This window comes from Microtus ochrogaster, chromosome 17 (assembly GCF_000317375.1).
Source record: "Microtus ochrogaster isolate Prairie Vole_2 chromosome 17, MicOch1.0, whole genome shotgun sequence".
Lineage (NCBI taxonomy): Eukaryota > Metazoa > Chordata > Mammalia > Rodentia > Cricetidae > Microtus > Microtus ochrogaster.
In genome coordinates this window covers 3,208,020-3,215,054 of record NC_022019.1, presented here as the reverse complement: position 1 = coordinate 3,215,054, position 7,035 = coordinate 3,208,020, and the positions used below count along the sequence as shown (strand labels likewise).

General features: G+C 36.7%; 1 pseudogene; it reads left to right on the top strand.

The window, feature by feature from the left end:
* The first annotated feature begins 5,754 nt into the window (after positions 1 to 5,754).
* Positions 5,755 to 6,571, top strand: LOC101994868 (annotated as a pseudogene).
* The last annotated feature ends 464 nt before the right edge of the window (positions 6,572 to 7,035 follow it).

Genomic DNA, 7,035 nt, shown 5'->3' with positions numbered 1-7,035 from the left:
ATTTCTTTCTTTAATGATTTAAAGTTCTTGTCATACAGGTCTTCCACTTGTTTGGTTAGAGTTACTCCAAATCTTTTATGTTATTTGTGGCTATTGTGAAGGCTGATATTTTTCTGATTTCTTTCTTAGTCTATTTATCTTCTATGTAATGGAGGGCTACTGGTTTTTTTTTTAAAGTTAATCTTGAATCCTGTTACATTACTGAAAGTGTTTATGAGTTGTAGAAGCTCCTTGGTAGAATTTTTGGGGCCACTTATGTAAACTATTATATCATCAGCAAATAACGAGAGTTTGCTTCTTTTCTGATTTTTATCTTTTTGATCTCCGTTTGTTTTCTTATTGCTCTAGCTAGAACTTCAAGTACTATATTGAATAGATATGGAGAGAGTGGACAACATTGTCTTGTCCCTGATTTCAGTTGGATTGCTTTGAGTTTCTCTTCATTTAGTTTGATGTTGGCCATTGGCTTGCTGTAGCGGCGTCTGTATATTGCCTTTATTATGTTTAGGTATGTTCCTTATATCCCTGCTTTCTCCAAGACCTTTATGAAGGGATGTTGTATTTTGTCAAAAGCTTTTTTGGCATCTAATGAGATGATCATGTGGTTTTTATTTTCCAGTTTGTTTATATAATGGATTACGGTGACAGATTTTCATATGTTGAATCATCCCTGCATCTGTGGGATGAAGCCGACTTGATGATGGATGAAAGGATGTTGTATTTTATTGAAAGCCTTTTTAGCATCTAATGAGATGTTCATGAGGGTTTTTTTTTCTTAGTTTGTTTTTATGGTGGATTACATTAAAGATTTTTGTATGTTGAACCAGCCCCAAATCTCTGGGATGAACCCTTCTTACTCATGGTGGATGATTTTTCTGATGTGTTCTTGGATTTGATTTGCCAGTAATTTATTGAGTATTTTTGCATCAATGTTCATGAGTGAGATTGGCTTGTAATTCTCTTTCTTAGTAATTTCTTTGTGTGGTTTGGGTAACAGGGTAGTTGTAGCCTCATAAAAAGAGTTTGGCAATGTTCCTTCTGTTTCTGTTGTGTGGAACAATTTGCGGAGTATTGGCATTAGTTCTTTGAAAATCTTGCAGAATTCTGAGCTGAAACCACCTGGTCCTGGACTTTTTTTTTTTTGGTTGGGAAAATTATGACTGTTTCTGTTTCTTTAGCAGTTATAGGTCTATTTAATTTGCTTATCTGGTTTTGATTTAATTTTGGTAAGTGGTATTTATCCATAAAGTTGTCCATTTCCTTCCAGTTTTCCAATTTTGTGGAGTACAGATTTTCAAACCTGATGATTCTCTGGATTTCTTCCGTGTCTGTTTGTATGCCTCCCTTTTCATTTCTGATTTTGTTAATTTGGTTATTCTCTCTCTGCCTTTATGTCAGTTTGGATAAAGGTTTCTCTATTTCATTGATTTTCTCAAAGAACCAACTCTTTTTTTCATTGACTCTGCATTATTTTCTTTGTTTGTATTTTGTTGATTTCAATTCTTAATTTGATTATTTTCTGCTGTCTAGTCCTCCTGAGTGAGTTTGCTTCTTTTTGTTCTAGAGTTTTCAGGTGTTTGGCTAACTCACTAGTGTCTAATTTTTCCAGCTTTTAGTGCCATGAACTTTCCTATTAACACTGCTTTCGTTGTGTTCCATAAATTTGGATAGGTTGTGTGGTCATTTTCATTGAATTTTGGGAAGTCTTTAATTTTTTCCTTGATGCATTGGTGATTCAGGGGAGCATTGCTTAATTTCCAGTTGTTTGTGGGCTTTCTGAAATTAGTGTTGCTGTTGAATTCTAATTTTAAGCCATGGTGATCCAATACGATACATAGGGTTATTCCAATTTTTTTTTATCTGTTGAAGGTTTGCTTTGTTACTGAGTATGTGGTCAATTTTTGAAAAGGTTCCATGAAGTGGTGAGAAGAAGGTATATTCTTTTATGTTTGGATGGCATGTTCTATAGATGTATTTTAAGTCCATTTGAATCATAATATCTGCTAAGTTTCTGTCTGACAGTGGTGAGAGTAGGGTATTGAAGTCTCCCACTATTAGTGTGTGGAGTTTAATGTGTGATTTAAGCTTTAGAAGTGTTTCTTTTATCTATGAGGGTGTGCTTGTATTTGGGGCACAGATGGTCAGTATTGAGACTTCCTCTTGATAGATTTTTTTCTGTGACTAATATGAAATATCCTTCTTTGTCTCTTTTGATTAATTTTAGTTCAAAGTCCATTTTATTAGATATCAGGATAGCTACACCAGCTTGTTTTTAGGTCCATTTGATTGGAAAATATTTTCCCAACCCTTTACTCTGCAACAATGTCGGTCTTTGAGGTTGAGGTGTGTTTCTTGTATGCAGCAGAAAGATGAATTCTGTTTTCATATCCAGTCTGTTAGCCTGTGTCTTTTTATAGGTAAGTTGAGTGCATTTGTATTAAGGAATATTAATGACCAATGATTGTTATCTCCTGTTAATTAAGTTTTCGCTGTTGGTGATGTTATTTTGTGTGCTTTCCCCTTTGTTGGGATTTACTACTGTAAAATCATCTATTGTCTATGTTTTTGTAGATGTAGTTAACTTCCTTGGGTTGGAGTTTTCCTTCTACTACTTTGTATAGGGCTGGGTTTGTGGCTAGGTATTGGTTAAATCTGGTTTTGTCATAAAATGTCTTATTTTGTCCTGTGGTGATGGAAAGTTTTGCTTGGAATAGTAGTCTGGTTACCATCCTTTGTCCCTTAATATCTGCATAATGCTTGACCAGGACCTTCTGGCTTTCATTGTCTCCATTGAGAAGTCAGCTGTAATTCTGATATGTTTGCCTTTATTTGTTACTTAGCCCCTTTTCTTTGCAACTCTTAATATCTTTCTTTATCTGTATGTTTATTGTTTTGATTATTATGTGGTGAGAAGATTTTTCTTTTGATCCAGTCTATTTGGTATTCTGTAAGCTTCTTGTATCTTCATAGGCAAATCTTTTTTTTTAGGTTGGGAAAGTTTTCTTCTATGATTTTGTTAAATATATTTTCTGTGCTTTTGAGTTGAATTTCTCTTTCTTCTCTACCTATTATTCTTAGGTTTGGCCTTTTCATGGTGTCCCATATTTCCTGGATATTTTGTGTAAAGCTTTTGTTAGATTTAATGTTTTCTTTAACTGATTAATCTATTTTCTCTATTGTATCTTCAGTGCTTTAGATTATATCTTCCATCTCTTGTATTCTGCTGTTTATGCTTGTATTTGTGATTCTCGGTCATTTTCTCATGATTTCTGTTTCTATAATTCCCTTGGCTTGTCTTTTCTTTATTGTCTCTATTTCAGTTTTCATGTCTTGAATAGTTTCTTTCATATGTTAGATTGATTTTCCTTGGTTTTTCTTTAAGGAATTTGTTGATGTCTTCTAATTTTTTTGTGTTTGTTTTTTCCTCCATTTATTTAAGGGAATTTTTCATTTAATCTTTAAGGACCTCAAACATTCTCCTAAAGTTATTTATTAGGTCATTTCTTCTGCTTCATCTATATTGTATTGTTCAAGTCTTGCTATTGTAGTGTCACTAGTTTTACTGGTGTTGTGTTGCTGTTTGTGGTGTTGTATGTGTTCTTAGCTTGTCTACCCATCTTTTCCTCTGATTGGTGTAGTTGGGGCTGTCTGTGATTCTGGTGATCAATCTTCAAGGTGCCAGTGAATCCTTGGCTCAGATGGTTGTTGAGCCATGGTTCCAGTCACCCTGTTGGTCACTCTGTGAAATCACTTGTCTTAGTTTCTCAAACATATTAATCACAATCATTTTAAACATTGTAGTGAGTGCTTCTTGTGTGTGCATCCATTTAAGATCTATTTTTAATAAAGTAATAATTTCATCATCAATTAAATTCGAAGACCAGATGCCTAACGGAAGATGGAGTCTGTTTCTTCATCTGACTCATCCTGCTAGCCAGGAAAACATCTTCTTTATTCTCTTCTCGTTTGCCATTCTAGAAAGAGCCAATTATTTTTACCTTCATCTAGTTGTCTCTACCCATTTTTAAACAGCTCAGTGTGAGAAGGAATTTATGGTGGTCTTCAACAGTCCGATTTTCTGTGGTGCTAGTTCCCTCCATATTGTCAACACAATGACCAATTGCCAGTCCTTTTCTTACTTTCACTCCCTCTTATATACACTTTATTTACCTGGTTATTATGATCTTAAAAACCCTTTGCTCCTCATTCAGTCTTCCTCCTTCTCCCCTCCCCTTACTTCTGTCCGTTGCCCTTCCCTCCCTACTTCCCCCTTCTCTTTCCTCTCCCTTCTCTCTCTTTTGTTTTGGATTGTCATAGCTCTATGTTCTTCACTTCTACTTTCTTCTCTCTCTCTCTCTTTTTAATGTCAGTCTGTCTCTAGTTTGTTTATATCACCATTCAAAAGCTATGCTTCCAGCCCAGATATTTCTTTCAAACTCTGGACACATATACTGCTCTCTGAACTTGATATTTACACTTGGTAGAACTGGCATCTTAACATGGTACGCTGTCCTCAGCTTGATGATGGAAGTCACAAAATGATCCCACACCAGTTCAGAATTATGAATAATAAAAGGGTTATTTATTTAAGGGAAAACTTACAGATCCCTGTCTTAGATAACAGTCCACTGTGGGAACAGCAAGAATCCAGAAGCTGGAAGCGGGAGCAGTAAGCAAGAGAGAGGGTGCATGTTTACAGCTGCTTTTACAGTATAAGAGACCACGCCCACGTGGGCTGGATTTTAAAGCCTATTGGCTAAAGGAGCAGAATGTGCTCCCACAGCCCCTGAACTCTAATCTGGCCCCCAGCAGCTCCACCACGTTCCCCATGTGTGACTTCTTCACCATTCAAAAATTCTCAGTCCCCCTTGCTTTTAACAACTTAAAAATCAACTTTTTTTCATCTATCCTTTACAAATATTAAGGTTAACTGCCTCAAAATAAACAGATGGTCTTTAGGGATAGACTGTGTAGCCAATTCTACTAACTAGTTTTAGGGTGGTTTTTTTTTTATCATTCTAAAAAGGAATCTTACATTTTTATTGTTGGTGGCATTCTGTTCTTGGCTCATCTTTTCCCCCAATGTGATCACCTGTTTTATTTCTTTGTTTTTAACCATGTCATTATTTTGTGGGCTTTTATAAATAGGAATGTCAAACGTCTTGACTGTTCAGTAATGACTGTTTCATATTCCAGACCATGCCGTCATTCCAGAGGAAGGTTTTTGGCAAACAATCTAGTCATGAAACCAGTTTCTTGTGCTCTAATTAAGACTGAATGACTCAAGTCTACTATGTACCGTTATGAGGCTGAGGCTATTTGTGGCTCATTCTTATCGCACAAGCTGAGATGTCACGTATGAGAATCTATTGCACTTACCAACGACTCCCTTCAGTGGGCTTTATATCTTTCTGGTCCCAGTGGTTTATGGAAGTTTTTTGGGGTGGTGGGGGTTGTGGAAGGGGTCTCCTCTCTACCCTTTTAACAGACAAAAAACAGATTATCAAGAGAAAAAGCTCATTATTTTTACAATTCATATGCTCACAAGAGGGTTCACTGATGAGGACCTCAAAGGAGAGATTAGAATTTGGGGCTTATATTTAATTTAAAAGGCCTAGAAATAAAGGCTCCAGTGAGAATCCTATGGGGAACAGATAGACTTCTTTATGAGAGATCGATGGATTTCCTGGAGAACAAATACAAGATAAGAAATTATGATGAGTGACTTGTTCTGTGGCCTACTGGGTCAGCACCATGAACTCCACAGACACTGAGCACGATCTGTCAGCCTCCATGATCTCTCCTGATGGAAGAGTTTTTCAAGCTGAATATGTCAAGAAGGATGTGGAAACAGTAGTAAGCTATGGAGATCAGAGGTAAAGACAGTGTTGTCTTGGGTTAGAGAAGCTAGCTATGGAGATCAGAGGTAAAGACAGTGTTGTCTTGGGTTAGAGAAGCTAGCTATGGAGATCAGAGGTAAAGACAGTGCTGTCTTGGGGTAGAGAAGCTAGTCCTTTCTAAACTTTATGAAGAAGGCTCCCCTAAATGACTTTTTAATGTTGATAGACATGGTGGAATGGTAAAGGTGACTCCGTTAGCAGATGCTCATTTGTTAGCATGAAAGACAAGAAGTTTCTAACTTTAGCTCTAACTCTGGCTATAACCCCAACATCTTACAGACAGGTTGGCCATGTATGCACATGCTTACACCCTCGACAGTGCTGTTAGACCTTTGACTTTGGTTCTGTGTTACTGTCTTACAGTGTGAACAATGGTACACAGCTCTACAAGAATGACCCATCAGATTGGGGCTGTGTCATTGGCAAAGCCTGGCAAACCGCAAAGACAGAAAAGCTTCAGATGAAAGAAATGCCCGTGTGATATAGTTAAGGAAGTTTACGTTGTACACAATGAAGTGAAGGGTAACATGTTTGAGCTAGAACTCATGTGGACTGGCGAATGCACTAAAGGAAGACATGAACTTGTTCCGAAAGATACAAGGGAGGAGGCAAAGAAACAGGCCAAAGTATGTTTGAAGGAATTAGATGAACCAGATGACGACAATATGTAACCTTATCTTCACTGTCTCTTCTCTTCTATTTCCCTGACTGTCCCCTGTGACCAGCACCATGGATTATACATGCCCAATGGCCAATTTTCATTACATTTTTTTCTTACAAACATTCAGGTTTAATTAATATACACTTGAAAACATTATTGGGAAATTGAGGACATTTGCTTAATATTAACATGTAGATTTATGTTTGGTTAAAAATTCTTAGTGGACTGAGGCAGGAGGATTGAGCCCACACATGAAAGTCTAGCCTGTGCTATGTAGCAAAAAGCTTAGGTATCATACTAAGGTTTTGTATGTTATGTGATAAGGTTTTAGAATTTAAAATTATATTTAAAAACACACAAACAGAAAAGAAAGATTGAAGTGTCTCTTTGTCTCCTTTGTAGCAAGGAACTCCCTGAAGAGGGGGTTTGTGGAAAATTTACTCCTTTCTTTTCCTGGGAATAGATTACCTGAGG